Source organism: Acipenser ruthenus, unplaced genomic scaffold (genome assembly GCF_902713425.1).
Source record: "Acipenser ruthenus unplaced genomic scaffold, fAciRut3.2 maternal haplotype, whole genome shotgun sequence".
NCBI lineage: Eukaryota > Metazoa > Chordata > Actinopteri > Acipenseriformes > Acipenseridae > Acipenser > Acipenser ruthenus.
In genome coordinates, this window is record NW_026708107.1 from 152204 (window position 1) to 174037 (window position 21834).

Consider the following 21834-nt stretch of genomic DNA (forward strand, 5'->3'; position numbering starts at 1 on the left):
AAAGGAAATTTTGGAGGAATCACCCCCAGCTCACTAAACATAAAAGTCATGAAAGCAGAAATGCAATCGCCTGCGGCCACACCACCTTGAATAAGCCTGATCTCGTCTGATCTCAGAAGCTAAGCAATGTTGGGCTTGGTTAGTACTTGGATGGGAGACCTCCTGGGAATATCAAGTGCTGCAGGCATTACATTTTACAATTGAAATGTGTGGAGGACAAAAGGAAATTTTGGAGGAATCACCCCCAGCTCACTAAACATAAAAGTCATGAAAGCAGAAATGCAATCGCCTGCGGCCACACCACCTTGAATAAGCCTGATCTCGTCTGATCTCAGAAGCTAAGCAATGTTGGGCTTGGTTAGTACTTGGATGGGAGACCACCTGGGAATATCAAGTGCTGCAGGCATTACATTTTACAATTGAAATGTGTGGAGGACAAAAGGAAATTTTGGAGGAATCACCCCCAGCTCACTAAACATAAAAGTCATGAAAGCAGAAATGCAATCGCCTGCGGCCACACCACCTTGAATAAGCCTGATCTCGTCTGATCTCAGAAGCTAAGCAATGTTGGGCTTGCTTAGTACTTGGATGGGAGACCTCCTGGGAATATCAAGTGCTGCAGGCATTACATTTTACAATTGAAATGTGTGGAGGACAAAAGGAAATTTTGGAGGAATCACCCCCAGCTCACTAAACATAAAAGTCATGAAAGCAGAAATGCAATCGCCTGCGGCCACACCACCTTGAATAAGCCTGATTTCGTCTGATCTCAGAAGCTAAGCAATGTTGGGCTTGGTTAGTACTTGGATGGGAGACCACGTGGGAATATCAAGTGCTGCAGGCATTACATTTTACAATTGAAATGTGTGGAGGACAAAAGGAAATTTTGGAGGAATCACCCCCAGCTCACTAAACATAAAAGTCATGAAAGCAGAAATGCAATCGCCTGCGGCCACACCACCTTGAATAAGCCTGATCTCGTCTGATCTCAGAAGCTAAGCAATGTTGGGCTTGGTTAGTACTTGGATGGGAGACCACCTGGGAATATCAAGTGCTGCAGGCATTACATTTTTGTAATTACATTTTACAATTGAAATGTGTGGAGGACAAAAGGAAATTTTGGAGGAATCACCCCCAGCTCACTAAACATAAAAGTCATGAAAGCAGAAATGCAATCGCCTGCGGCCACACCACCTTGAATAAGCCTGATCTCGTCTGATCTCAGAAGCTAAGCAATGTTGGGCTTGGTTAGTACTTGGATGGGAGACCACCTGGGAATATCAAGTGCTGCAGGCATTACATTTTTGTAATTACATTTTACAATTGAAATGTGTGGAGGACAAAAGGAAATTTTGGAGGAATCACCCCCAGCTCACTAAACATAAAAGTCATGAAAGCAGAAATGCAATCGCCTGCGGCCACACCACCTTGAATAAGCCTGATCTCGTCTGATCTCAGAAGCTAAGCAATGTTGGGCTTGGTTAGTACTTGGATGGGAGACCACCTGGGAATATCAAGTGCTGCAGGCATTACATTTTACAATTGAAATGTGTGGAGGACAAAAGGAAATTTTGGAGGAATCACCCCCAGCTCACTAAACATAAAAGTCATGAAAGCAGAAATGCAATCGCCTGCGGCCACACCACCTTGAATAAGCCTGATCTCGTCTGATCTCAGAAGCTAAGCAATGTTGGGCTTGGTTAGTACTTGGATGGGAGACCACCTGGGAATATCAAGTGCTGCAGGCATTACATTTTACAATTGAAATGTGTGGAGGACAAAAGGAAATTTTGGAGGAATCACCCCCAGCTCACTAAACATAAAAGTCATGAAAGCAGAAATGCAATCGCCTGCGGCCACACCACCTTGAATAAGCCTGATCTCGTCTGATCTCAGAAGCTAAGCAATGTTGGGCTTGGTTAGTACTTGGATGGGAGACCACCTGGGAATATCAAGTGCTGCAGGCATTACATTTTTGTAATTACATTTTACAATTGAAATGTGTGGAGGACAAAAGGAAATTTTGGAGGAATCACCCCCAGCTCACTAAACATAAAAGTCATGAAAGCAGAAATGCAATCGCCTGCGGCCACGCCACCTTGAATAAGCCTGATCTCGTCTGATCTCAGAAGCTAAGCAATGTTGGGCTTGGTTAGTACTTGGATGGGAGACCACCTGGGAATATCAAGTGCTGCAGGCATTACATTTTTGTAATTACATTTTACAATTGAAATGTGTGGAGGACAAAAGGAAATTTTGGAGGAATCACCCCCAGCTCACTAAACATAAAAGTCATGAAAGCAGAAATGCAATCGCCTGAGGCCACACCACCTTGAATAAGCCTGATCTCGTCTGATCTCAGAAGCTAAGCAATGTTGGGCTTGGTTAGTACTTGGATGGGAGACCACCTGGGAATATCAAGTGCTGCAGGCATTACATTTTTGTAATTACATTTTACAATTGAAATGTGTGGAGGACAAAAGGAAATTTTGGAGGAATCACCCCCAGCTCACTAAACATAAAAGTCATGAAAGCAGAAATGCAATCGCCTGCGGCCACACCACCTTGAATAAGCCTGATCTCGTCTGATCTCAGAAGCTAAGCAATGTTGGGCTTGGTTAGTACTTGGATGGGAGACCACCTGGGAATATCAAGTGCTGCAGGCATTACATTTTTGTAATTACATTTTACAATTGAAATGTGTGGAGGACAAAAGGAAATTTTGGAGGAATCACCCCCAGCTCACTAAACATAAAAGTCATGAAAGCAGAAATGCAATCGCCTGCGGCCACACCACCTTGAATAAGCCTGATCTCGTCTGATCTCAGAAGCTAAGCAATGTTGGGCTTGGTTAGTACTTGGATGGGAGACCACCTGGGAATATCAAGTGCTGCAGGCATTACATTTTACAATTGAAATGTGTGGAGGACAAAAGGAAATTTTGGAGGAATCACCCCCAGCTCACTAAACATAAAAGTCATGAAAGCAGAAATGCAATCGCCTGCGGCCACACCACCTTGAATAAGCCTGATCTCGTCTGATCTCAGAAGCTAAGCAATGTTGGGCTTGGTTAGTACTTGGATGGGAGACCACCTGGGAATATCAAGTGCTGCAGGCATTACATTTTACAATTGAAATGTGTGGAGGACAAAAGGAAATTTTGGAGGAATCACCCCCAGCTCACTAAACATAAAAGTCATGAAAGCAGAACAGCAATCGCCTGCGGCCACACCACCTTGAATAAGCCTGATCTCGTCTGATCTCAGAAGCTAAGCAATGTTGGGCTTGGTTAGTACTTGGATGGGAGACCACCTGGGAATATCAAGTGCTGCAGGCATTACATTTTACAATTGAAATGTGTGGAGGACAAAAGGAAATTTTGGAGGAATCACCCCCAGCTCACTAAACATAAAAGTCATGAAAGCAGAAATGCAATCGCCTGCGGCCACACCACCTTGAATAAGCCTGATCTCGTCTGATCTCAGAAGCTAAGCAATGTTGGGCTTGGTTAGTACTTGGATGGGAGACCACCTGGGAATATCAAGTGCTGCAGGCATTACATTTTACAATTGAAATGTGTGGAGGACAAAAGGAAATTTTGGAGGAATCACCCCCAGCTCACTAAACATAAAAGTCATGAAAGCAGAAATGCAATCGCCTGCGGCCACACCACCTTGAATAAGCCTGATCTCGTCTGATCTCAGAAGCTAAGCAATGTTGGGCTTGGTTAGTACTTGGATGGGAGACCACCTGGGAATATCAAGTGCTGCAGGCATTACATTTTACAATTGAAATGTGTGGAGGACAAAAGGAAATTTTGGAGGAATCACCCCCAGCTCACTAAACATAAAAGTCATGAAAGCAGAAATGCAATCGCCTGCGGCCACACCACCTTGAATAAGCCTGATCTCGTCTGATCTCAGAAGCTAAGCAATGTTGGGCTTGGTTAGTACTTGGATGGGAGACCACCTGGGAATATCAAGTGCTGCAGGCATTACATTTTTGTAATTACATTTTACAATTGAAATGTGTGGAGGACAAAAGGAAATTTTGGAGGAATCACCCCCAGCTCACTAAACATAAAAGTCATGAAAGCAGAAATGCAATCGCCTGCGGCCACGCCACCTTGAATAAGCCTGATCTCGTCTGATCTCAGAAGCTAAGCAATGTTGGGCTTGGTTAGTACTTGGATGGGAGACCACCTGGGAATATCAAGTGCTGCAGGCATTACATTTTTGTAATTACATTTTACAATTGAAATGTGTGGAGGACAAAAGGAAATTTTGGAGGAATCACCCCCAGCTCACTAAACATAAAAGTCATGAAAGCAGAAATGCAATCGCCTGAGGCCACACCACCTTGAATAAGCCTGATCTCGTCTGATCTCAGAAGCTAAGCAATGTTGGGCTTGGTTAGTACTTGGATGGGAGACCACCTGGGAATATCAAGTGCTGCAGGCATTACATTTTTGTAATTACATTTTACAATTGAAATGTGTGGAGGACAAAAGGAAATTTTGGAGGAATCACCCCCAGCTCACTAAACATAAAAGTCATGAAAGCAGAAATGCAATCGCCTGCGGCCACACCACCTTGAATAAGCCTGATCTCGTCTGATCTCAGAAGCTAAGCAATGTTGGGCTTGGTTAGTACTTGGATGGGAGACCACCTGGGAATATCAAGTGCTGCAGGCATTACATTTTTGTAATTACATTTTACAATTGAAATGTGTGGAGGACAAAAGGAAATTTTGGAGGAATCACCCCCAGCTCACTAAACATAAAAGTCATGAAAGCAGAAATGCAATCGCCTGCGGCCACACCACCTTGAATAAGCCTGATCTCGTCTGATCTCAGAAGCTAAGCAATGTTGGGCTTGGTTAGTACTTGGATGGGAGACCACCTGGGAATATCAAGTGCTGCAGGCATTACATTTTACAATTGAAATGTGTGGAGGACAAAAGGAAATTTTGGAGGAATCACCCCCAGCTCACTAAACATAAAAGTCATGAAAGCAGAAATGCAATCGCCTGCGGCCACACCACCTTGAATAAGCCTGATCTCGTCTGATCTCAGAAGCTAAGCAATGTTGGGCTTGGTTAGTACTTGGATGGGAGACCACCTGGGAATATCAAGTGCTGCAGGCATTACATTTTACAATTGAAATGTGTGGAGGACAAAAGGAAATTTTGGAGGAATCACCCCCAGCTCACTAAACATAAAAGTCATGAAAGCAGAACAGCAATCGCCTGCGGCCACACCACCTTGAATAAGCCTGATCTCGTCTGATCTCAGAAGCTAAGCAATGTTGGGCTTGGTTAGTACTTGGATGGGAGACCACCTGGGAATATCAAGTGCTGCAGGCATTACATTTTACAATTGAAATGTGTGGAGGACAAAAGGAAATTTTGGAGGAATCACCCCCAGCTCACTAAACATAAAAGTCATGAAAGCAGAAATGCAATCGCCTGCGGCCACACCACCTTGAATAAGCCTGATCTCGTCTGATCTCAGAAGCTAAGCAATGTTGGGCTTGGTTAGTACTTGGATGGGAGACCACCTGGGAATATCAAGTGCTGCAGGCATTACATTTTACAATTGAAATGTGTGGAGGACAAAAGGAAATTTTGGAGGAATCACCCCCAGCTCACTAAACATAAAAGTCATGAAAGCAGAAATGCAATCGCCTGCGGCCACACCACCTTGAATAAGCCTGATCTCAGAAGCTAAGCAATGTTGGGCTTGGTTAGTACTTGGATGGGAGACCACCTGGGAATATCAAGTGCTGCAGGCATTACATTTTACAATTGAAATGTGTGGAGGACAAAAGGAAATTTTGGAGGAATCACCCCCAGCTCACTAAACATAAAAGTCATGAAAGCAGAAATGCAATCGCCTGCGGCCACACCACCTTGAATAAGCCTGATCTCGTCTGATCTCAGAAGCTAAGCAATGTTGGGCTTGGTTAGTACTTGGATGGGAGACCTCCTGGGAATATCAAGTGCTGCAGGCATTACATTTTACAATTGAAATGTGTGGAGGACAAAAGGAAATTTTGGAGGAATCACCCCCAGCTCACTAAACATAAAAGTCATGAAAGCAGAAATGCAATCGCCTGCGGCCACACCACCTTGAATAAGCCTGATCTCGTCTGATCTCAGAAGCTAAGCAATGTTGGGCTTGGTTAGTACTTGGATGGGAGACCACCTGGGAATATCAAGTGCTGCAGGCATTACATTTTACAATTGAAATGTGTGGAGGACAAAAGGAAATTTTGGAGGAATCACCCCCCAGCTCACTAAACATAAAAGTCATGAAAGCAGAAATGCAATCGCCTGCGGCCACACCACCTTGAATAAGCCTGATCTCGTCTGATCTCAGAAGCTAAGCAATGTTGGGCTTGCTTAGTACTTGGATGGGAGACCTCCTGGGAATATCAAGTGCTGCAGGCATTACATTTTACAATTGAAATGTGTGGAGGACAAAAGGAAATTTTGGAGGAATCACCCCCAGCTCACTAAACATAAAAGTCATGAAAGCAGAAATGCAATCGCCTGCGGCCACACCACCTTGAATAAGCCTGATTTCGTCTGATCTCAGAAGCTAAGCAATGTTGGGCTTGGTTAGTACTTGGATGGGAGACCACGTGGGAATATCAAGTGCTGCAGGCATTACATTTTACAATTGAAATGTGTGGAGGACAAAAGGAAATTTTGGAGGAATCACCCCCAGCTCACTAAACATAAAAGTCATGAAAGCAGAAATGCAATCGCCTGCGGCCACACCACCTTGAATAAGCCTGATCTCGTCTGATCTCAGAAGCTAAGCAATGTTGGGCTTGGTTAGTACTTGGATGGGAGACCACCTGGGAATATCAAGTGCTGCAGGCATTACATTTTTGTAATTACATTTTACAATTGAAATGTGTGGAGGACAAAAGGAAATTTTGGAGGAATCACCCCCAGCTCACTAAACATAAAAGTCATGAAAGCAGAAATGCAATCGCCTGCGGCCACACCACCTTGAATAAGCCTGATCTCGTCTGATCTCAGAAGCTAAGCAATGTTGGGCTTGGTTAGTACTTGGATGGGAGACCACCTGGGAATATCAAGTGCTGCAGGCATTACATTTTTGTAATTACATTTTACAATTGAAATGTGTGGAGGACAAAAGGAAATTTTGGAGGAATCACCCCCAGCTCACTAAACATAAAAGTCATGAAAGCAGAAATGCAATCGCCTGCGGCCACACCACCTTGAATAAGCCTGATCTCGTCTGATCTCAGAAGCTAAGCAATGTTGGGCTTGGTTAGTACTTGGATGGGAGACCACCTGGGAATATCAAGTGCTGCAGGCATTACATTTTACAATTGAAATGTGTGGAGGACAAAAGGAAATTTTGGAGGAATCACCCCCAGCTCACTAAACATAAAAGTCATGAAAGCAGAAATGCAATCGCCTGCGGCCACACCACCTTGAATAAGCCTGATCTCGTCTGATCTCAGAAGCTAAGCAATGTTGGGCTTGGTTAGTACTTGGATGGGAGACCACCTGGGAATATCAAGTGCTGCAGGCATTACATTTTACAATTGAAATGTGTGGAGGACAAAAGGAAATTTTGGAGGAATCACCCCCAGCTCACTAAACATAAAAGTCATGAAAGCAGAAATGCAATCGCCTGCGGCCACACCACCTTGAATAAGCCTGATCTCGTCTGATCTCAGAAGCTAAGCAATGTTGGGCTTGGTTAGTACTTGGATGGGAGACCACCTGGGAATATCAAGTGCTGCAGGCATTACATTTTTGTAATTACATTTTACAATTGAAATGTGTGGAGGACAAAAGGAAATTTTGGAGGAATCACCCCCAGCTCACTAAACATAAAAGTCATGAAAGCAGAAATGCAATCGCCTGCGGCCACGCCACCTTGAATAAGCCTGATCTCGTCTGATCTCAGAAGCTAAGCAATGTTGGGCTTGGTTAGTACTTGGATGGGAGACCACCTGGGAATATCAAGTGCTGCAGGCATTACATTTTTGTAATTACATTTTACAATTGAAATGTGTGGAGGACAAAAGGAAATTTTGGAGGAATCACCCCCAGCTCACTAAACATAAAAGTCATGAAAGCAGAAATGCAATCGCCTGAGGCCACACCACCTTGAATAAGCCTGATCTCGTCTGATCTCAGAAGCTAAGCAATGTTGGGCTTGGTTAGTACTTGGATGGGAGACCACCTGGGAATATCAAGTGCTGCAGGCATTACATTTTTGTAATTACATTTTACAATTGAAATGTGTGGAGGACAAAAGGAAATTTTGGAGGAATCACCCCCAGCTCACTAAACATAAAAGTCATGAAAGCAGAAATGCAATCGCCTGCGGCCACACCACCTTGAATAAGCCTGATCTCGTCTGATCTCAGAAGCTAAGCAATGTTGGGCTTGGTTAGTACTTGGATGGGAGACCACCTGGGAATATCAAGTGCTGCAGGCATTACATTTTTGTAATTACATTTTACAATTGAAATGTGTGGAGGACAAAAGGAAATTTTGGAGGAATCACCCCCAGCTCACTAAACATAAAAGTCATGAAAGCAGAAATGCAATCGCCTGCGGCCACACCACCTTGAATAAGCCTGATCTCGTCTGATCTCAGAAGCTAAGCAATGTTGGGCTTGGTTAGTACTTGGATGGGAGACCACCTGGGAATATCAAGTGCTGCAGGCATTACATTTTACAATTGAAATGTGTGGAGGACAAAAGGAAATTTTGGAGGAATCACCCCCAGCTCACTAAACATAAAAGTCATGAAAGCAGAAATGCAATCGCCTGCGGCCACACCACCTTGAATAAGCCTGATCTCGTCTGATCTCAGAAGCTAAGCAATGTTGGGCTTGGTTAGTACTTGGATGGGAGACCACCTGGGAATATCAAGTGCTGCAGGCATTACATTTTACAATTGAAATGTGTGGAGGACAAAAGGAAATTTTGGAGGAATCACCCCCAGCTCACTAAACATAAAAGTCATGAAAGCAGAAATGCAATCGCCTGCGGCCACACCACCTTGAATAAGCCTGATCTCAGAAGCTAAGCAATGTTGGGCTTGGTTAGTACTTGGATGGGAGACCACCTGGGAATATCAAGTGCTGCAGGCATTACATTTTAGTAATTACATTTTACAATTGAAATGTGTGGAGGACAAAAGGAAATTTTGGAGGAATCACCCCCAGCTCACTAAACATAAAAGTCATGAAAGCAGAAATGCAATCGCCTGCGGCCACACCACCTTGAATAAGCCTGATCTCGTCTGATCTCAGAAGCTAAGCAATGTTGGGCTTGGTTAGTACTTGGATGGGAGACCACCTGGGAATATCAAGTGCTGCAGGCATTACATTTTACAATTGAAATGTGTGGAGGACAAAAGGAAATTTTGGAGGAATCACCCCCAGCTCACTAAACATAAAAGTCATGAAAGCAGAAATGCAATCGCCTGCGGCCACACCACCTTGAATAAGCCTGATCTCAGAAGCTAAGCAATGTTGGGCTTGGTTAGTACTTGGATGGGAGACCACCTGGGAATATCAAGTGCTGCAGGCATTACATTTTAGTAATTACATTTTACAATTGAAATGTGTGGAGGACAAAAGGAAATTTTGGAGGAATCACCCCCAGCTCACTAAACATAAAAGTCATGAAAGCAGAAATGCAATCGCCTGCGGCCACACCACCTTGAATAAGCCTGATCTCGTCTGATCTCAGAAGCTAAGCAATGTTGGGCTTGGTTAGTACTTGGATGGGAGACCACCTGGGAATATCAAGTGCTGCAGGCATTACATTTTTTGTAATTACATTTTACAATTGAAATGTGTGGAGGACAAAAGGAAATTTTGGAGGAATCACCCCCAGCTCACTAAACATAAAAGTCATGAAAGCAGAAATGCAATCGCCTGCGGCCACACCACCTTGAATAAGCCTGATCTCAGAAGCTAAGCAATGTTGGGCTTGGTTAGTACTTGGATGGGAGACCACCTGGGAATATCAAGTGCTGCAGGCATTACATTTTACAATTGAAATGTGTGGAGGACAAAAGGAAATTTTGGAGGAATCACCCCCAGCTCACTAAACATAAAAGTCATGAAAGCAGAAATGCAATCGCCTGCGGCCACACCACCTTGAATAAGCCTGATCTCGTCTGATCTCAGAAGCTAAGCAATGTTGGGCTTGGTTAGTACTTGGATGGGAGACCACCTGGGAATATCAAGTGCTGCAGGCATTACATTTTTGTAATTACATTTTACAATTGAAATGTGTGGAGGACAAAAGGAAATTTTGGAGGAATCACCCCCAGCTCACTAAACATAAAAGTCATGAAAGCAGAAATGCAATCGCCTGCGGCCACACCACCTTGAATAAGCCTGATCTCGTCTGATCTCAGAAGCTAAGCAATGTTGGGCTTGGTTAGTACTTGGATGGGAGACCACCTGGGAATATCAAGTGCTGCAGGCATTACATTTTACAATTGAAATGTGTGGACAAAAGGAAATTTTGGAGGAATCACCCCCAGCTCACTAAACATAAAAGTCATGAAAGCAGAAATGCAATCGCCTGCGGCCACACCACCTTGAATAAGCCTGATCTCGTCTGATCTCAGAAGCTAAGCAATGTTGGGCTTGGTTAGTACTTGGATGGGAGACCACCTGGGAATATCAAGTGCTGCAGGCACTACATTTTTGTAATTACATTTTACAATTGAAATGTGTGGAGGACAAAAGGAAATTTTGGAGGAATCACCCCCAGCTCACTAAACATAAAAGTCATGAAAGCAGAAAGGCAATCGCCTGCGGCCACACCACCTTGAATAAGCCTGATCTCGTCTGATCTCAGAAGCTAAGCAATGTTGGGCTTGGTTAGTACTTGGATGGGAGACCACCTGGGAATATCAAGTGCTGCAGGCATTACATTTTACAATTGAAATGTGTGGAGGACAAAAGGAAATTTTGGAGGAATCACCCCCAGCTCACTAAACATAAAAGTCATGAAAGCAGAAATGCCATCGCCTGCGGCCACACCACCTTGAATAAGCCTGATCTCGTCTGATCTCAAAAGCTAAGCAATGTTGGGCTTGGTTAGTACTTGGATGGGAGACCACCTGGGAATATCAAGTGCTGCAGGCATTACATTTTTGTAATTACATTTTACAATTGAAATGTGTGGAGAACAAAAGGAAATTTTGGAGGAATCACCCCCAGCTCACTAAACATAAAAGTCATGAAAGCAGAAATGCAATCGCCTGCGGCCACACCACCTTGAATAAGCCTGATCTCGTCTGATCTCAGAAGCTAAGCAATGTTGGGCTTGGTTAGTACTTGGATGGGAGACCACCTGGGAATATCAAGTGCTGCAGGCATTACATTTTTGTAATTACATTTTACAATTGAAATGTGTGGAGGACAAAAGGAAATTTTGGAGGAATCACCCCCAGCTCACTAAACATAAAAGTCATGAAAGCAGAAATGCAATCGCCTGCGGCCACACCACCTTGAATAAGCCTGATCTCGTCTGATCTCAGAAGCTAAGCAATGTTGGGCTTGGTTAGTACTTGGATGGGAGACCACCTGGGAATATCAAGTGCTGCAGGCATTACATTTTACAATTGAAATGTGTGGAGGACAAAAGGAAATTTTGGAGGAATCACCCCCAGCTCACTAAACATAAAAGTCATGAAAGCAGAAATGCAATCGCCTGCGGCCACACCACCTTGAATAAGCCTGATCTCAGAAGCTAAGCAATGTTGGGCTTGGTTAGTACTTGGATGGGAGACCACCTGGGAATATCAAGTGCTGCAGGCATTACATTTTAGTAATTACATTTTACAATTGAAATGTGTGGAGGACAAAAGGAAATTTTGGAGGAATCACCCCCAGCTCACTAAACATAAAAGTCATGAAAGCAGAAATGCAATCGCCTGCGGCCACACCACCTTGAATAAGCCTGATCTCGTCTGATCTCAGAAGCTAAGCAATGTTGGGCTTGGTTAGTACTTGGGTGGGAGACCACCTGGGAATATCAAGTGCTGCAGGCATTACATTTTAAAATTGAAATGTGTGGAGGACAAAAGGAAATTTTGGAGGAATCACCCCCAGCTCACTAAACATAAAAGTCATGAAAGCAGAAATGCAATCGCCTGCGGCCACACCACCTTGAATAAGCCTGATCTCAGAAGCTAAACAATGTTGGGCTTGGTTAGTACTTGGATGGGAGACCACCTGGGAATATCAAGTGCTGCAGGCATTACATTTTAGTAATTACATTTTACAATTGAAATGTGTGGAGGACAAAAGGAAATTTTGGAGGAATCACCCCCAGCTCACTAAACATAAAAGTCATGAAAGCAGAAATGCAATCGCCTGCGGCCACACCACCTTGAATAAGCCTGATCTCGTCTGATCTCAGAAGCTAAGCAATGTTGGGCTTGGTTAGTACTTGGATGGGAGACCACCTGGGAATATCAAGTGCTGCAGGCATTACATTTTTGTAATTACATTTTACAATTGAAATGTGTGGAGGACAAAAGGAAATTTTGGAGGAATCACCCCCAGCTCACTAAACATAAAAGTCATGAAAGCAGAAATGCAATCGCCTGCGGCCACACCACCTTGAATAAGCCTGATCTCGTCTGATCTCAGAAGCTAAGCAATGTTGGGCTTGGTTAGTACTTGGATGGGAGACCACCTGGGAATATCAAGTGCTGCAGGCATTACATTTTAGTAATTACATTTTACAATAGAAATGTGTGGAGGACAAAAGGAAATTTTGGAGGAATCACCCCCAGCTCACTAAACATAAAAGTCATGAAAGCAGAAATGCAATCGCCTGCGGCCACACCACCTTGAATAAGCCTGATCTCAGAAGCTAAGCAATGTTGGGCTTGGTTAGTACTTGGATGGGAGACCACCTGGGAATATCAAGTGCTGCAGGCATTACATTTTACAATTGAAATGTGTGGAGGACAAAAGGAAATTTTGGAGGAATCACCCCCAGCTCACTAAACATAAAAGTCATGAAAGCAGAAATGCAATCGCCTGCGGCCACACCACCTTGAATAAGCCTGATCTCAGAAGCTAAGCAATGTTGGGCTTGGTTAGTACTTGGATGGGAGACCACCTGGGAATATCAAGTGCTGCAGGCATTACATTTTAGTAATTACATTTTACAATTGAAATGTGTGGAGGACAAAAGGAAATTTTGGAGGAATCACCCCCAGCTCACTAAACATAAAAGTCATGAAAGCAGAAATGCAATCGCCTGCGGCCACACCACCTTGAATAAGCCTGATCTCGTCTGATCTCAGAAGCTAAGCAATGTTGGGCTTGGTTAGTACTTGGATGGGAGACCACCTGGGAATATCAAGTGCTGCAGGCATTACATTTTACAATTGAAATGTGTGGAGGACAAAAGGAAATTTTGGAGGAATCACCCCCAGCTCACTAAACATAAAAGTCATGAAAGCAGAAATGCAATCGCCTGCGGCCACACCACCTTGAATAAGCCTGATCTCGTCTGATCTCAGAAGCTAAGCAATGTTGGGCTTGGTTAGTACTTGGATGGGAGACCACCTGGGAATATCAAGTGCTGCAGGCATTACATTTTACAATTGAAATGTGTGGAGGACAAAAGGAAATTTTGGAGGAATCACCCCCAGCTCACTAAACAAAAAAGTCATGAAAGCAGAAATGCAATCGCCTGCGGCCACACCACCTTGAATAAGCCTGATCTCGTCTGATCTCAGAAGCTAAGCAATGTTGGGCTTGGTTAGTACTTGGATGGGAGACCACCTGGGAATATCAAGTGCTGCAGGCATTACATTTTACAATTGAAATGTGTGGAGGACAAAAGGAAATTTTGGAGGAATCACCCCCAGCTCACTAAACATAAAAGTCATGAAAGCAGAAATGCAATCGCCTGCGGCCACACCACCTTGAATAAGCCTGATCTCGTCTGATCTCAGAAGCTAAGCAATGTTGGGCTTGGTTAGTACTTGGATGGGAGACCACCTGGGAATATCAAGTGCTGCAGGCATTACATTTTACAATTGAAATGTGTGGAGGACAAAAGGAAATTTTGGAGGAATCACCCCCAGCTCACTAAACATAAAAGTCATGAAAGCAGAAATGCAATCGCCTGCGGCCACACCACCTTGAATAAGCCTGATCTCGTCTGATCTCAGAAGCTAAGCAATGTTGGGCTTGGTTAGTACTTGGATGGGAGACCACCTGGGAATATCAAGTGCTGCAGGCATTACATTTTTGTAATTACATTTTACAATTGAAATGTGTGGAGGACAAAAGGAAATTTTGGAGGAATCACCCCCAGCTCACTAAACATAAAAGTCATGAAAGCAGAAATGCAATCGCCTGCGGCCACACCACCTTGAATAAGCCTGATCTCGTCTGATCTCAGAAGCTAAGCAATGTTGGGCTTGGTTAGTACTTGGATGGGAGACCACCTGGGAATATCAAGTGCTGCAGGCATTACATTTTACAATTGAAATGTGTGGGAGGACAAAAGGAAATTTTGGAGGAATCACCCCCAGCTCACTAAACATAAAAGTCATGAAAGCAGAAATGCAATCGCCTGCGGCCACACCACCTTGAATAAGCCTGATCTCGTCTGATCTCAGAAGCTAAGCAATGTTGGGCTTGGTTAGTACTTGGATGGGAGACCACCTGGGAATATCAAGTGCTGCAGGCATTACATTTTTGTAATTACATTTTACAATTGAAATGTGTGGAGGGACAAAAGGAAATTTTGGAGGAATCCACCCCCAGCTCACTAAAACATAAAAGTCATGAAAGCAGAAATGCAATCGCCTGCGGCCACACCACCTTGAATAAGCCTGATCTCATATGATCTAAGAAGCTAAGCAATGTTTGGGCTTGGTTAGTACTTGGATGGGAGACCACCTGGGAATATCAAGTGCTGCAGGCATTACATTTTTGTAATTACATTTTACAATTGAAATGTGTGGAGGACAAAAAGGAAATTTTGGAGGAATCACCCCCCCAGCTCACTAAACATAAAAGTCATGAAAGCAGAAATGCAATCGCCTGCGGCCACACCACCTTGAATAAGCCTGATCTCGTCTGATCTCAGAAGCTAAGCAATGTTGGGCTTGGTTAGTACTTGGATGGGAGACCACCTGGGAATATCAAGTGCTGCAGGTATTACATTTTACAATTGAAATTTGTGGAGGACAAAAGGAAATTTTGGAGGAATCACCCCCAGATCACTAAACATAAAAGTCATGAAAGCAGAAATGCAATCATCTGCGGCCACACCACCTTGAATAAGCCTGATCTCGTCTGATCTCAGAAGCTAAGCAATGTTGGGCTTGGTTAGTACTTGGATGGGAGACCACCTGGGAATATCAAGTGCTGCAGGCATTACATTTTACAATTGAAATGTGTGGAGGACAAAAGGAAATTTTGGGAGGAATCACCCCCAGCTCACTAACATAAAAGTCATGAAAGCAGAACTGCAATCGCCTGCGGCCACACCACCTTGAATAAGGTCTGATCTCGTTCTGATCTCAGAAGCTAAGCAATGTTGGGCTTGGTTAGTACTTGGATGGGGAGACCACCTGGGAATATCAAGTGCTGCAGGCATTACATTTTTGTAATTACATTTTACAATTGAAATGTGTGGATGACAAAAGGAAATTTTGGAGGAATCACCCCCCAGCTCACTAAACATAAAAGTCATGAAAGCAGAAATGCAATCGCCTGCGGCCACACCACCTTGAATAAGCCTGATCTCGTCTGATCTCAGAAGCTAAGCAATGTTGGGCTTGGTTAGTACTTGGATGGGAGACCACCTGGGAATATCAAGTGCTGCAGGCATTACATTTTACAATTGAAATGTGTGGAGGACAAAAAGGAAATTTTGGAGGAATCACCCCCAGCTCACTTAACATAAAAGTCATGAAAGCAGAAATGCAATCGCCTGCGGCCACACCACCTTGAATGAGCCTGATCTCGTCTGATCTCAGAAGCTAAGCAATGTTGGGCTTGGTTAGTACTTGGATGGGAGACCACCTGGGAATATCAAGTGCCGCAGGCATTACATTTTACAATTGAAATGTGTGGACAAAAGGAAATTTTGGAGGAATCACCCCCAGCTCACTAAACATAAAAGTTATGAAAGCAGAAATGCAATCATCTGCGGCCACACCCACCTTGAATAAGCCTGATCTCGTCTGATCTCAGAACCTAAGCAATGTTGGGCTTGGTTAGTACTTGGATGGGATACCACCTGGGAATATCAAGTGCTGCAGGCATTACATTTTTGTAATTACATTTTACAATTGAAATGTGTGGAGGACAAAAGGAAATTTTATAGGAATCACCCCCCAGCTCACTAAACATAAAAGTCATGAAAGCAGAAATGCAATCGACTGCTGCCACACCACCTTGAATAAGCCTGATCTCGTCTAATCTCAGAAGCTAAGCAATGTTGGGCTTGGTTAGTACTTGGATGGGAGACCACCTGGGAATATCAAGTGCTGCAGGTATTACATTTTACAATTGAAATGTGTGGAGGACAAAAGGAAATTTTGGAGGAATCACCCCCAGATCACTAAACCATAAAAGTCATGAAAGCAGAAATGCAATCGCCTGCGGCCACACCACCTTGAATAAGCCTGATCTCGTCTGATCTCAGAAGCTAGCAATGTTGGGCTTTGGTTAGTACTTGGATGGGAGACCACCTGGGAATATCAAGTGCTGCAGGCATTACATTTTACAATTGAAATGTGTGGAGGACAAAAGGAAATTTTGGAGGAATCACCCCCAGCTCACTAAACATAAAAGTCATGAAAAGCAGAAATGCAATCGCCTGCGGCCACACCACCTTGAATAAGCCTGATCTCGTCTGATCTCAGAAGCTAAGCAATGTTGGGTTTGGTTAGTACTTGGATGGGAGACCACCTGGGAATATCAAGTGCTGCAGGCATTACATTTTTGTAATTACATTTTACAATTGAAATGTGTGGAGGACAAAAGGAAATTTTGGAGGAATCACCCCCAGCTCACTAAACATAAAAGTCATGAAAGCAGAACTGCAAAAGCCTGCGGCCACACCCCCTTGAATAAGTCTGATCTCGTCTGATCTCAGAAGCTAAGCAATGTTGGGCTTGGTTAGTACTTGGATGGGAGACCACCTGGGAATATCAAGTGCTGCAGGCATTACATTTTAGAATTGAAATGTGTGGAGGACAAAATGAAATTTTGGAAGGAATCACCCCCAGCTCACTAACACATAAAAGTCATGAAAGCAGAAATGCAATCGCCTGCGGCCACACCACCTTGAATAAGCCTGATCTCGCCTGATCTCGTCTGATCTCAGAAGCTAAGCAATGTTGGGCTTGGTTAGTACTTGGATGGGAGACCACCTGGGAATATCAAGTGCTGCAGGCATTACATTTTTGTAATTACATTTTACAATTGAAATGTGTGGAGGATAAAAGGAAATTTTGGAGGAATCACCCCCCAGCTCACTAAACATAAAAGTCATGAAAGCAGAAATGCAATCGCCTGCAGCCACACCACCTTGAATAAGCCTGATCTCGTCTGATCTCAGAAGCTAAGCAATGTTGGGCTTGGTTAGTACTTGGATGGGAGACCACCTGGGAATATCAAGTGCTGCAGGCATTACATTTTTGTAATTACATTTTACAATTGAAATGTGTGGAGGACAAAAGGAAATTTTGGAGAAATCACCCCCAGCTCACTAAACATAAAAGTCATGAAAGCAGAAATGCAGTCGCCTGCGGCCACACCACCTTGAATAAGCCTGATCTCGTCTGATCTCAGAAGATTAGCAATGTTGGGCTTGGTTAGTACTTGGATGGGAGACCACCTGGGAATATCAAGTGCTGCAGGCATTACATTTTACAATTGAAATGTGTGGAGGACAAAAGGAAATTTTGGAGGAATCACCCCCCAGCTCACTAAACATAAAAGTCATGAAAGCAGAAATGCAATCGCCTGCGGCCCACACCACCTTGAATAAGCCTGATCTCGTCTGATCTCAGAAGCTAAGCAATGTTGGGCTTGGTTAGTACTTGGATGGGAGACCACCTGGGAATATCAAGTGCTGCAGGCATTACATTTTTGTAATTACATTTTACAATTGAAATGTGTGGAGGACAAAAGGAAATTTTGGAGGAATCACCCCCAGCTCACTAAACATAAAAGTCATGAAAGCAGAAATGCAATCCGCCTGCGGCCCACACCACCTTGAATAAGCCTGATCTCGTCTGATCTCAGAAGCTAAGCAATGTTGGGCTTGGTTAGTACTTGGATGGGAGACCACCTGGGAATATCAAGTGCTGCAGGCATTACATTTTACAATTGAAATGTGTGGAGGACAAAAGGAAATTTTGGAGGAATCACCCCCAGCTCACTAAACATAAATGTCATGAAAGCAGAACTGCAATCGCCTGCGGCCACACCACCTTGAATAAGTCTGATCTCAGAAGCTAAGCAATGTTGGGCTTGGTTAGTACTTGGATGGGAGACCACCTGGGAATATCAAGTGCTGCAGGCATTACATTTTACAATTGAAATGTGTGGAGGACAAAAGGGAAAATTTTGGAGGAATCACCCCCCAGCTCACTAAACATTTAAGTCATGAAAGCAGAAATGCAATCGCCTGCGGCCCACACCACCTTGAATTAGCCTGATCTCGTCTGATCTCAGAAGCTAAGCAATGTTGGGCTTGGTTAGTACTTGGATGGGAGACCACCTGGGAATATCAAGTGCTGCAGGCATTACATTTTTGTAATTACATTTTTACAATTGAAATGTGTGGAGGACAAAAGGAAATTTTGGAGGAATCACCCCCCAGCTCACTAAACATAAAAGTCATGAAAGCAGAAATGCAATCATCTGCGGCCCACACCACCTTGAATAAGCCTGATCTCGTCTGATCTCAGAAGCTAAGCAATGTTGGGCTTGGTTAGTACTTGGATGGGAGACCACCTGGGAATATCAAGTGCTGCAGGCATTACATTTTACAATTGAAATGTGTGGAGGACAAAAGGAAATTTTGGAGGAATCGCCCCCAGCTCACTAAACATAAAAGTCATGAAAGCAGAAATGCAATCGCCTGCGGCCCACAACCACCTTGAATAAGCCTGATCTCAGAAGCTAAGCAATGTTGGGCTTGGTTAGTACTTGGATGGGAGACCACCTGGGAATACCAAGTGCTGCAGGCATTACATTTTACAATTGAAATGTGTGGAGGACAAAAGGAAATTTTGGAGGAATCACCCCCAGCTCACTAAACATAAAAGTCATGAAAGCAGAAATGCAATCGCCTGCGGCCACACCACCTTGAATAAACCTGATCTCGTCTGATCTCAGAAGCTAAGCAATGTTGGGCTTGGTTAGTACTTGGATGGGAGACCACCTGGGAGTATCAAGTGCTGCAGGCATTACATTTTTGTAATTACATTTTACAATTGAAATGTGTGGAGGACAAAAGGAAATTTTGGAGGAATCACCCCCCCCAGCTCACTAAACATAAATGTCATGAAAGCAGAACTGCAATCGCCTGCGGCCACACCACCTTGAATAAGTCTGATCTCAGAAGCTAAGCAATGTTGGGCTTGGTTAGTACTTGGATGGGAGACCACCTGGGAATATCAAGTGCTGCAGGCATTACATTTTTACAATTGAAATGTGTGGAGGACAAAAGGAAATTTTGGAGGAATCAACCCCCAGCTCACTAAACATAAAAGTCATGAAAGCAGAAATGCAATCGCCTGCGGCCACACCACCTTGAATTAGCCTGATCTCGTCTGATCTCAGAAGCTAAGCAATGTTGGGCTTGGTTAGTACTTGGATGGGAGACCACCTGGGAATATCAAGTGCTGCAGGCATTACATTTTTGTAATTACATTTTACAATTGAAATGTGTGGAGGACAAAAGGAAATTTTGGAGGAATCACCCCCCCAGCTCACTAAACATAAAAGTCATGAAAGCAAAAATGCAATCATCTGCGGCCACACCACCTTGAATAAGCCTGATCTCGGTCTGATCTCAGAAGCTAAGCAATGTTGGGCTTGGTTAGTACTTGGATGGGAGACCACCTGGGAATATCAAGTTGCTGCAGGCATTACATTTTACAATTGAAATGTGTGGAGGACAAAAGGAAATTTTGGAGGAATCACCCCCAGCTCACTAAACATAAAAGTCATGAAAGCAGAAATGCAATCGCCTGCGGCCACACCACCTTGAATAAGCCTGATCTCGTCTGATCTCAGAAGCTAAGCAATGTTGGTCTTGGTTAGTACTTGGATGGGAGACCACCTGGGAATATCAAGTGCTGCAGGCATTACATTTTACAATTGAAATGTGTGGAGGACAAAAGGAAATTTTGGAGGAATCACCCCCCAGCTCACTAAACATAAAAGTCATGAAAGCAGAAATGCAATCGCCTGCGGCCACACCCACCTTGAATAAGCCTGATCTCGTCTGATCTCAGAAGCTAAGCAATGTTGGGCTTGGTTAGTACTTGGATGGGAGACCACCTGGGAATATCAAGTGCTGCAGGCATTACATTTTTGTAATTACATTATACAATTGAAATGTGTGGAGGACAAAAGGAAATTTTGGAGGAATCACCCCCCAGCTCACTAAACATAAATGTCATGAAAGCAGAACTGCAATCATCTGCGGCCACACCACCTTGAATAAGTCTGATCTCAGAAGCTAAGCAATGTTGGGCTTGGTTAGTACTTGGATGGGAGACCACTTGGGAATATCAAGTGCTGCAGGCATTACATTTTACAATTGAAATGTGTGGAGGACAAAAGGAAATTTTGGAGGAATCACCCCCAGCTCACTAAACATAAAAGTCATGAAAGCAGAACAGCAATCGCCTGCCGGCCAACCACCACCTTGAATAAGCCTGATCTCGTCTGATCTCAGAAGCTAAGCAATGTTGGGCTTGGTTAGTACTTGGATGGGAGACCACCTGGGAATATCAAGTGCTGCAGGCATTACATTTTACAATTGAAAATGTGTGGAGGACAAAAGGAAATTTTGGAGGAATCACCCCCAGCTCACTAAACATAAAAGTCATGAAAGCAGAACAGCAATCGCCTGCGGCCACACCACCTTGAATAAGCCTGATCTCGTCTGATCTCAGAAGCTAAGCAATGTTGGGCTTGGTTAGTACTTGGATGGGAGACCACCTGGGAATATCAAGTGCTGCAGGCATTACATTTTACAATTGAAATGTGTGGAGGACAAAAGGAAATTTTGGAGGAATCACCCCCCCAGCTCACTAAACATAAAAGTCATGAAAGCAGAAATGCAATCGCCTGCGGCCACACCACCTTGAATAAGCCTGATCTCGTCTGATCTCAGAAGCTAAGCAATGTTGGGCTTGGTTAGTACTTGGATGGGAGACCACCTGGGAATATCAAGTGCTGCAGGCATTACATTTTTGTAATTACATTTTACAATTGAAATGTGTGGAGGACAAAAGGAAATTTTGGAGGAATCACCCCCAGCTCACTAAACATAAATGTCATGAAAGCAGAACTGCAATCGCCTGCGGCCACACCACCTTGAATAAGTCTGATCTCAGAAGCTAAGCAATGTTGGGCTTGGTTAGTTACTTGGATTGGGAGACCACCTGGGAATATCAAGTGCTGCAGGCATTACATTTTTGTAATTTACATTTTACAATTGAAATGTGTGGAGGACAAAAGGAAATTTTGGAGGAATCACCCCCAGCTCACTAAACATAAAAGTCATGAAAGCAGA

At 43.8% G+C, this 21834-nt stretch overlaps 74 non-coding genes and 22 pseudogenes across 74 annotated transcripts; all 96 read left to right on the top strand.

Moving 5' to 3' along the window:
- The first annotated feature begins 68 nt into the window (after positions 1-68).
- LOC131729209 (5S ribosomal RNA) lies at positions 69-187 on the top strand. The gene has a single exon (XR_009323160.1). It is a non-coding gene; the product is annotated as a 5S ribosomal RNA (ribosomal RNA).
- A 100-nt stretch (positions 188-287) lies between these two features.
- LOC131728852 (5S ribosomal RNA) lies at positions 288-406 on the top strand. Its single transcript, XR_009322852.1, has one exon. It is a non-coding gene; the product is annotated as a 5S ribosomal RNA (ribosomal RNA).
- A 100-nt stretch (positions 407-506) lies between these two features.
- Positions 507-625, top strand: LOC131728934 (5S ribosomal RNA). Its single transcript, XR_009322934.1, has one exon. It is a non-coding gene; the product is annotated as a 5S ribosomal RNA (ribosomal RNA).
- Positions 626-725: 100 nt separating this feature from the next.
- Positions 726-844, top strand: LOC131728995 (5S ribosomal RNA). The gene has a single exon (XR_009322995.1). It is a non-coding gene; the product is annotated as a 5S ribosomal RNA (ribosomal RNA).
- Positions 845-944: 100 nt separating this feature from the next.
- Positions 945-1063, top strand: LOC131728853 (5S ribosomal RNA). Its single transcript, XR_009322853.1, has one exon. It is a non-coding gene; the product is annotated as a 5S ribosomal RNA (ribosomal RNA).
- Positions 1064-1177: 114 nt separating this feature from the next.
- Positions 1178-1296, top strand: LOC131728854 (5S ribosomal RNA). Its single transcript, XR_009322854.1, has one exon. It is a non-coding gene; the product is annotated as a 5S ribosomal RNA (ribosomal RNA).
- Positions 1297-1410: 114 nt separating this feature from the next.
- Positions 1411-1529, top strand: LOC131728855 (5S ribosomal RNA). The gene has a single exon (XR_009322855.1). It is a non-coding gene; the product is annotated as a 5S ribosomal RNA (ribosomal RNA).
- A 100-nt stretch (positions 1530-1629) lies between these two features.
- Positions 1630-1748, top strand: LOC131728856 (5S ribosomal RNA). Its single transcript, XR_009322856.1, has one exon. It is a non-coding gene; the product is annotated as a 5S ribosomal RNA (ribosomal RNA).
- Positions 1749-1848: 100 nt separating this feature from the next.
- LOC131728857 (5S ribosomal RNA) lies at positions 1849-1967 on the top strand. Its single transcript, XR_009322857.1, has one exon. It is a non-coding gene; the product is annotated as a 5S ribosomal RNA (ribosomal RNA).
- Positions 1968-2081: 114 nt separating this feature from the next.
- On the top strand, positions 2082-2200 carry LOC131728964 (5S ribosomal RNA). The gene has a single exon (XR_009322964.1). It is a non-coding gene; the product is annotated as a 5S ribosomal RNA (ribosomal RNA).
- A 114-nt stretch (positions 2201-2314) lies between these two features.
- Positions 2315-2433, top strand: LOC131729051 (5S ribosomal RNA). Its single transcript, XR_009323053.1, has one exon. It is a non-coding gene; the product is annotated as a 5S ribosomal RNA (ribosomal RNA).
- A 114-nt stretch (positions 2434-2547) lies between these two features.
- Positions 2548-2666, top strand: LOC131728859 (5S ribosomal RNA). The gene has a single exon (XR_009322859.1). It is a non-coding gene; the product is annotated as a 5S ribosomal RNA (ribosomal RNA).
- A 114-nt stretch (positions 2667-2780) lies between these two features.
- Positions 2781-2899, top strand: LOC131728860 (5S ribosomal RNA). Its single transcript, XR_009322860.1, has one exon. It is a non-coding gene; the product is annotated as a 5S ribosomal RNA (ribosomal RNA).
- Positions 2900-2999: 100 nt separating this feature from the next.
- Positions 3000-3118, top strand: LOC131728861 (5S ribosomal RNA). Its single transcript, XR_009322861.1, has one exon. It is a non-coding gene; the product is annotated as a 5S ribosomal RNA (ribosomal RNA).
- Positions 3119-3218: 100 nt separating this feature from the next.
- Positions 3219-3337, top strand: LOC131728862 (5S ribosomal RNA). Its single transcript, XR_009322862.1, has one exon. It is a non-coding gene; the product is annotated as a 5S ribosomal RNA (ribosomal RNA).
- Positions 3338-3437: 100 nt separating this feature from the next.
- On the top strand, positions 3438-3556 carry LOC131728863 (5S ribosomal RNA). The gene has a single exon (XR_009322863.1). It is a non-coding gene; the product is annotated as a 5S ribosomal RNA (ribosomal RNA).
- Positions 3557-3656: 100 nt separating this feature from the next.
- LOC131728864 (5S ribosomal RNA) lies at positions 3657-3775 on the top strand. Its single transcript, XR_009322864.1, has one exon. It is a non-coding gene; the product is annotated as a 5S ribosomal RNA (ribosomal RNA).
- Positions 3776-3875: 100 nt separating this feature from the next.
- On the top strand, positions 3876-3994 carry LOC131728865 (5S ribosomal RNA). The gene has a single exon (XR_009322865.1). It is a non-coding gene; the product is annotated as a 5S ribosomal RNA (ribosomal RNA).
- A 114-nt stretch (positions 3995-4108) lies between these two features.
- On the top strand, positions 4109-4227 carry LOC131728965 (5S ribosomal RNA). Its single transcript, XR_009322965.1, has one exon. It is a non-coding gene; the product is annotated as a 5S ribosomal RNA (ribosomal RNA).
- Positions 4228-4341: 114 nt separating this feature from the next.
- LOC131729052 (5S ribosomal RNA) lies at positions 4342-4460 on the top strand. The gene has a single exon (XR_009323055.1). It is a non-coding gene; the product is annotated as a 5S ribosomal RNA (ribosomal RNA).
- Positions 4461-4574: 114 nt separating this feature from the next.
- On the top strand, positions 4575-4693 carry LOC131728866 (5S ribosomal RNA). Its single transcript, XR_009322866.1, has one exon. It is a non-coding gene; the product is annotated as a 5S ribosomal RNA (ribosomal RNA).
- A 114-nt stretch (positions 4694-4807) lies between these two features.
- Positions 4808-4926, top strand: LOC131728867 (5S ribosomal RNA). The gene has a single exon (XR_009322867.1). It is a non-coding gene; the product is annotated as a 5S ribosomal RNA (ribosomal RNA).
- Positions 4927-5026: 100 nt separating this feature from the next.
- Positions 5027-5145, top strand: LOC131728868 (5S ribosomal RNA). The gene has a single exon (XR_009322868.1). It is a non-coding gene; the product is annotated as a 5S ribosomal RNA (ribosomal RNA).
- A 100-nt stretch (positions 5146-5245) lies between these two features.
- Positions 5246-5364, top strand: LOC131728870 (5S ribosomal RNA). Its single transcript, XR_009322870.1, has one exon. It is a non-coding gene; the product is annotated as a 5S ribosomal RNA (ribosomal RNA).
- A 100-nt stretch (positions 5365-5464) lies between these two features.
- LOC131728871 (5S ribosomal RNA) lies at positions 5465-5583 on the top strand. Its single transcript, XR_009322871.1, has one exon. It is a non-coding gene; the product is annotated as a 5S ribosomal RNA (ribosomal RNA).
- Positions 5584-5683: 100 nt separating this feature from the next.
- Positions 5684-5792, top strand: LOC131729118 (5S ribosomal RNA; annotated as a pseudogene).
- Positions 5793-5892: 100 nt separating this feature from the next.
- On the top strand, positions 5893-6011 carry LOC131729220 (5S ribosomal RNA). Its single transcript, XR_009323171.1, has one exon. It is a non-coding gene; the product is annotated as a 5S ribosomal RNA (ribosomal RNA).
- A 100-nt stretch (positions 6012-6111) lies between these two features.
- LOC131728872 (5S ribosomal RNA) lies at positions 6112-6230 on the top strand. Its single transcript, XR_009322872.1, has one exon. It is a non-coding gene; the product is annotated as a 5S ribosomal RNA (ribosomal RNA).
- A 101-nt stretch (positions 6231-6331) lies between these two features.
- Positions 6332-6450, top strand: LOC131728935 (5S ribosomal RNA). Its single transcript, XR_009322935.1, has one exon. It is a non-coding gene; the product is annotated as a 5S ribosomal RNA (ribosomal RNA).
- Positions 6451-6550: 100 nt separating this feature from the next.
- Positions 6551-6669, top strand: LOC131728996 (5S ribosomal RNA). The gene has a single exon (XR_009322996.1). It is a non-coding gene; the product is annotated as a 5S ribosomal RNA (ribosomal RNA).
- Positions 6670-6769: 100 nt separating this feature from the next.
- Positions 6770-6888, top strand: LOC131728873 (5S ribosomal RNA). Its single transcript, XR_009322873.1, has one exon. It is a non-coding gene; the product is annotated as a 5S ribosomal RNA (ribosomal RNA).
- Positions 6889-7002: 114 nt separating this feature from the next.
- LOC131728874 (5S ribosomal RNA) lies at positions 7003-7121 on the top strand. Its single transcript, XR_009322874.1, has one exon. It is a non-coding gene; the product is annotated as a 5S ribosomal RNA (ribosomal RNA).
- A 114-nt stretch (positions 7122-7235) lies between these two features.
- On the top strand, positions 7236-7354 carry LOC131728875 (5S ribosomal RNA). The gene has a single exon (XR_009322875.1). It is a non-coding gene; the product is annotated as a 5S ribosomal RNA (ribosomal RNA).
- Positions 7355-7454: 100 nt separating this feature from the next.
- Positions 7455-7573, top strand: LOC131728876 (5S ribosomal RNA). The gene has a single exon (XR_009322876.1). It is a non-coding gene; the product is annotated as a 5S ribosomal RNA (ribosomal RNA).
- Positions 7574-7673: 100 nt separating this feature from the next.
- Positions 7674-7792, top strand: LOC131728877 (5S ribosomal RNA). Its single transcript, XR_009322877.1, has one exon. It is a non-coding gene; the product is annotated as a 5S ribosomal RNA (ribosomal RNA).
- A 114-nt stretch (positions 7793-7906) lies between these two features.
- LOC131728966 (5S ribosomal RNA) lies at positions 7907-8025 on the top strand. The gene has a single exon (XR_009322966.1). It is a non-coding gene; the product is annotated as a 5S ribosomal RNA (ribosomal RNA).
- A 114-nt stretch (positions 8026-8139) lies between these two features.
- Positions 8140-8258, top strand: LOC131729053 (5S ribosomal RNA). The gene has a single exon (XR_009323056.1). It is a non-coding gene; the product is annotated as a 5S ribosomal RNA (ribosomal RNA).
- Positions 8259-8372: 114 nt separating this feature from the next.
- Positions 8373-8491, top strand: LOC131728878 (5S ribosomal RNA). The gene has a single exon (XR_009322878.1). It is a non-coding gene; the product is annotated as a 5S ribosomal RNA (ribosomal RNA).
- A 114-nt stretch (positions 8492-8605) lies between these two features.
- LOC131728879 (5S ribosomal RNA) lies at positions 8606-8724 on the top strand. The gene has a single exon (XR_009322879.1). It is a non-coding gene; the product is annotated as a 5S ribosomal RNA (ribosomal RNA).
- A 100-nt stretch (positions 8725-8824) lies between these two features.
- On the top strand, positions 8825-8943 carry LOC131728881 (5S ribosomal RNA). Its single transcript, XR_009322881.1, has one exon. It is a non-coding gene; the product is annotated as a 5S ribosomal RNA (ribosomal RNA).
- Positions 8944-9043: 100 nt separating this feature from the next.
- Positions 9044-9152, top strand: LOC131729120 (5S ribosomal RNA; annotated as a pseudogene).
- Positions 9153-9266: 114 nt separating this feature from the next.
- On the top strand, positions 9267-9385 carry LOC131728882 (5S ribosomal RNA). Its single transcript, XR_009322882.1, has one exon. It is a non-coding gene; the product is annotated as a 5S ribosomal RNA (ribosomal RNA).
- Positions 9386-9485: 100 nt separating this feature from the next.
- Positions 9486-9594, top strand: LOC131729121 (5S ribosomal RNA; annotated as a pseudogene).
- A 114-nt stretch (positions 9595-9708) lies between these two features.
- On the top strand, positions 9709-9827 carry LOC131728883 (5S ribosomal RNA). The gene has a single exon (XR_009322883.1). It is a non-coding gene; the product is annotated as a 5S ribosomal RNA (ribosomal RNA).
- Positions 9828-9942: 115 nt separating this feature from the next.
- Positions 9943-10051, top strand: LOC131729122 (5S ribosomal RNA; annotated as a pseudogene).
- Positions 10052-10151: 100 nt separating this feature from the next.
- LOC131728884 (5S ribosomal RNA) lies at positions 10152-10270 on the top strand. Its single transcript, XR_009322884.1, has one exon. It is a non-coding gene; the product is annotated as a 5S ribosomal RNA (ribosomal RNA).
- A 114-nt stretch (positions 10271-10384) lies between these two features.
- LOC131728885 (5S ribosomal RNA) lies at positions 10385-10503 on the top strand. Its single transcript, XR_009322885.1, has one exon. It is a non-coding gene; the product is annotated as a 5S ribosomal RNA (ribosomal RNA).
- A 97-nt stretch (positions 10504-10600) lies between these two features.
- Positions 10601-10719, top strand: LOC131728886 (5S ribosomal RNA). The gene has a single exon (XR_009322886.1). It is a non-coding gene; the product is annotated as a 5S ribosomal RNA (ribosomal RNA).
- Positions 10720-10833: 114 nt separating this feature from the next.
- Positions 10834-10952, top strand: LOC131728887 (5S ribosomal RNA). The gene has a single exon (XR_009322887.1). It is a non-coding gene; the product is annotated as a 5S ribosomal RNA (ribosomal RNA).
- A 100-nt stretch (positions 10953-11052) lies between these two features.
- LOC131728979 (5S ribosomal RNA) lies at positions 11053-11171 on the top strand. The gene has a single exon (XR_009322979.1). It is a non-coding gene; the product is annotated as a 5S ribosomal RNA (ribosomal RNA).
- A 114-nt stretch (positions 11172-11285) lies between these two features.
- Positions 11286-11404, top strand: LOC131728888 (5S ribosomal RNA). The gene has a single exon (XR_009322888.1). It is a non-coding gene; the product is annotated as a 5S ribosomal RNA (ribosomal RNA).
- Positions 11405-11518: 114 nt separating this feature from the next.
- On the top strand, positions 11519-11637 carry LOC131728889 (5S ribosomal RNA). Its single transcript, XR_009322889.1, has one exon. It is a non-coding gene; the product is annotated as a 5S ribosomal RNA (ribosomal RNA).
- Positions 11638-11737: 100 nt separating this feature from the next.
- Positions 11738-11846, top strand: LOC131729123 (5S ribosomal RNA; annotated as a pseudogene).
- A 114-nt stretch (positions 11847-11960) lies between these two features.
- LOC131728917 (5S ribosomal RNA) lies at positions 11961-12079 on the top strand. The gene has a single exon (XR_009322917.1). It is a non-coding gene; the product is annotated as a 5S ribosomal RNA (ribosomal RNA).
- Positions 12080-12179: 100 nt separating this feature from the next.
- LOC131729130 (5S ribosomal RNA) lies at positions 12180-12288 on the top strand (annotated as a pseudogene).
- Positions 12289-12402: 114 nt separating this feature from the next.
- Positions 12403-12521, top strand: LOC131728890 (5S ribosomal RNA). The gene has a single exon (XR_009322890.1). It is a non-coding gene; the product is annotated as a 5S ribosomal RNA (ribosomal RNA).
- Positions 12522-12635: 114 nt separating this feature from the next.
- Positions 12636-12754, top strand: LOC131728892 (5S ribosomal RNA). The gene has a single exon (XR_009322892.1). It is a non-coding gene; the product is annotated as a 5S ribosomal RNA (ribosomal RNA).
- A 114-nt stretch (positions 12755-12868) lies between these two features.
- Positions 12869-12977, top strand: LOC131729124 (5S ribosomal RNA; annotated as a pseudogene).
- A 100-nt stretch (positions 12978-13077) lies between these two features.
- LOC131729126 (5S ribosomal RNA) lies at positions 13078-13186 on the top strand (annotated as a pseudogene).
- Positions 13187-13300: 114 nt separating this feature from the next.
- On the top strand, positions 13301-13419 carry LOC131728893 (5S ribosomal RNA). The gene has a single exon (XR_009322893.1). It is a non-coding gene; the product is annotated as a 5S ribosomal RNA (ribosomal RNA).
- Positions 13420-13519: 100 nt separating this feature from the next.
- Positions 13520-13638, top strand: LOC131728894 (5S ribosomal RNA). The gene has a single exon (XR_009322894.1). It is a non-coding gene; the product is annotated as a 5S ribosomal RNA (ribosomal RNA).
- A 100-nt stretch (positions 13639-13738) lies between these two features.
- Positions 13739-13857, top strand: LOC131728895 (5S ribosomal RNA). Its single transcript, XR_009322895.1, has one exon. It is a non-coding gene; the product is annotated as a 5S ribosomal RNA (ribosomal RNA).
- A 100-nt stretch (positions 13858-13957) lies between these two features.
- Positions 13958-14076, top strand: LOC131728896 (5S ribosomal RNA). Its single transcript, XR_009322896.1, has one exon. It is a non-coding gene; the product is annotated as a 5S ribosomal RNA (ribosomal RNA).
- A 100-nt stretch (positions 14077-14176) lies between these two features.
- LOC131728898 (5S ribosomal RNA) lies at positions 14177-14295 on the top strand. Its single transcript, XR_009322898.1, has one exon. It is a non-coding gene; the product is annotated as a 5S ribosomal RNA (ribosomal RNA).
- Positions 14296-14409: 114 nt separating this feature from the next.
- Positions 14410-14528, top strand: LOC131728899 (5S ribosomal RNA). The gene has a single exon (XR_009322899.1). It is a non-coding gene; the product is annotated as a 5S ribosomal RNA (ribosomal RNA).
- A 101-nt stretch (positions 14529-14629) lies between these two features.
- LOC131728900 (5S ribosomal RNA) lies at positions 14630-14748 on the top strand. Its single transcript, XR_009322900.1, has one exon. It is a non-coding gene; the product is annotated as a 5S ribosomal RNA (ribosomal RNA).
- Positions 14749-14865: 117 nt separating this feature from the next.
- On the top strand, positions 14866-14985 carry LOC131729095 (5S ribosomal RNA; annotated as a pseudogene).
- A 117-nt stretch (positions 14986-15102) lies between these two features.
- On the top strand, positions 15103-15221 carry LOC131728959 (5S ribosomal RNA). The gene has a single exon (XR_009322959.1). It is a non-coding gene; the product is annotated as a 5S ribosomal RNA (ribosomal RNA).
- Positions 15222-15321: 100 nt separating this feature from the next.
- On the top strand, positions 15322-15440 carry LOC131729027 (5S ribosomal RNA). Its single transcript, XR_009323027.1, has one exon. It is a non-coding gene; the product is annotated as a 5S ribosomal RNA (ribosomal RNA).
- A 100-nt stretch (positions 15441-15540) lies between these two features.
- Positions 15541-15662, top strand: LOC131729127 (5S ribosomal RNA; annotated as a pseudogene).
- A 115-nt stretch (positions 15663-15777) lies between these two features.
- LOC131728901 (5S ribosomal RNA) lies at positions 15778-15896 on the top strand. The gene has a single exon (XR_009322901.1). It is a non-coding gene; the product is annotated as a 5S ribosomal RNA (ribosomal RNA).
- A 101-nt stretch (positions 15897-15997) lies between these two features.
- On the top strand, positions 15998-16116 carry LOC131729448 (5S ribosomal RNA). The gene has a single exon (XR_009323400.1). It is a non-coding gene; the product is annotated as a 5S ribosomal RNA (ribosomal RNA).
- Positions 16117-16213: 97 nt separating this feature from the next.
- LOC131729093 (5S ribosomal RNA) lies at positions 16214-16333 on the top strand (annotated as a pseudogene).
- A 115-nt stretch (positions 16334-16448) lies between these two features.
- LOC131729096 (5S ribosomal RNA) lies at positions 16449-16567 on the top strand (annotated as a pseudogene).
- Positions 16568-16668: 101 nt separating this feature from the next.
- Positions 16669-16787, top strand: LOC131729128 (5S ribosomal RNA; annotated as a pseudogene).
- Positions 16788-16888: 101 nt separating this feature from the next.
- LOC131728985 (5S ribosomal RNA) lies at positions 16889-17007 on the top strand. The gene has a single exon (XR_009322985.1). It is a non-coding gene; the product is annotated as a 5S ribosomal RNA (ribosomal RNA).
- A 114-nt stretch (positions 17008-17121) lies between these two features.
- On the top strand, positions 17122-17240 carry LOC131729040 (5S ribosomal RNA). Its single transcript, XR_009323040.1, has one exon. It is a non-coding gene; the product is annotated as a 5S ribosomal RNA (ribosomal RNA).
- Positions 17241-17342: 102 nt separating this feature from the next.
- LOC131729078 (5S ribosomal RNA) lies at positions 17343-17471 on the top strand (annotated as a pseudogene).
- A 115-nt stretch (positions 17472-17586) lies between these two features.
- On the top strand, positions 17587-17705 carry LOC131728910 (5S ribosomal RNA). Its single transcript, XR_009322910.1, has one exon. It is a non-coding gene; the product is annotated as a 5S ribosomal RNA (ribosomal RNA).
- A 114-nt stretch (positions 17706-17819) lies between these two features.
- On the top strand, positions 17820-17938 carry LOC131729065 (5S ribosomal RNA). Its single transcript, XR_009323070.1, has one exon. It is a non-coding gene; the product is annotated as a 5S ribosomal RNA (ribosomal RNA).
- Positions 17939-18039: 101 nt separating this feature from the next.
- Positions 18040-18159, top strand: LOC131729055 (5S ribosomal RNA). The gene has a single exon (XR_009323058.1). It is a non-coding gene; the product is annotated as a 5S ribosomal RNA (ribosomal RNA).
- Positions 18160-18274: 115 nt separating this feature from the next.
- LOC131729056 (5S ribosomal RNA) lies at positions 18275-18394 on the top strand. The gene has a single exon (XR_009323059.1). It is a non-coding gene; the product is annotated as a 5S ribosomal RNA (ribosomal RNA).
- Positions 18395-18494: 100 nt separating this feature from the next.
- Positions 18495-18603, top strand: LOC131729135 (5S ribosomal RNA; annotated as a pseudogene).
- Positions 18604-18706: 103 nt separating this feature from the next.
- On the top strand, positions 18707-18826 carry LOC131729074 (5S ribosomal RNA; annotated as a pseudogene).
- A 116-nt stretch (positions 18827-18942) lies between these two features.
- LOC131729085 (5S ribosomal RNA) lies at positions 18943-19062 on the top strand (annotated as a pseudogene).
- A 100-nt stretch (positions 19063-19162) lies between these two features.
- On the top strand, positions 19163-19273 carry LOC131729142 (5S ribosomal RNA; annotated as a pseudogene).
- A 100-nt stretch (positions 19274-19373) lies between these two features.
- LOC131729232 (5S ribosomal RNA) lies at positions 19374-19492 on the top strand. Its single transcript, XR_009323183.1, has one exon. It is a non-coding gene; the product is annotated as a 5S ribosomal RNA (ribosomal RNA).
- Positions 19493-19609: 117 nt separating this feature from the next.
- On the top strand, positions 19610-19718 carry LOC131729137 (5S ribosomal RNA; annotated as a pseudogene).
- A 102-nt stretch (positions 19719-19820) lies between these two features.
- Positions 19821-19939, top strand: LOC131728953 (5S ribosomal RNA). Its single transcript, XR_009322953.1, has one exon. It is a non-coding gene; the product is annotated as a 5S ribosomal RNA (ribosomal RNA).
- Positions 19940-20055: 116 nt separating this feature from the next.
- On the top strand, positions 20056-20176 carry LOC131729089 (5S ribosomal RNA; annotated as a pseudogene).
- Positions 20177-20276: 100 nt separating this feature from the next.
- On the top strand, positions 20277-20395 carry LOC131729003 (5S ribosomal RNA). Its single transcript, XR_009323003.1, has one exon. It is a non-coding gene; the product is annotated as a 5S ribosomal RNA (ribosomal RNA).
- Positions 20396-20496: 101 nt separating this feature from the next.
- Positions 20497-20616, top strand: LOC131729048 (5S ribosomal RNA). The gene has a single exon (XR_009323050.1). It is a non-coding gene; the product is annotated as a 5S ribosomal RNA (ribosomal RNA).
- Positions 20617-20731: 115 nt separating this feature from the next.
- On the top strand, positions 20732-20840 carry LOC131729141 (5S ribosomal RNA; annotated as a pseudogene).
- Positions 20841-20940: 100 nt separating this feature from the next.
- Positions 20941-21062, top strand: LOC131729097 (5S ribosomal RNA; annotated as a pseudogene).
- A 101-nt stretch (positions 21063-21163) lies between these two features.
- LOC131728902 (5S ribosomal RNA) lies at positions 21164-21282 on the top strand. The gene has a single exon (XR_009322902.1). It is a non-coding gene; the product is annotated as a 5S ribosomal RNA (ribosomal RNA).
- Positions 21283-21384: 102 nt separating this feature from the next.
- LOC131728904 (5S ribosomal RNA) lies at positions 21385-21503 on the top strand. The gene has a single exon (XR_009322904.1). It is a non-coding gene; the product is annotated as a 5S ribosomal RNA (ribosomal RNA).
- Positions 21504-21834: the final 331 nt, after the last annotated feature.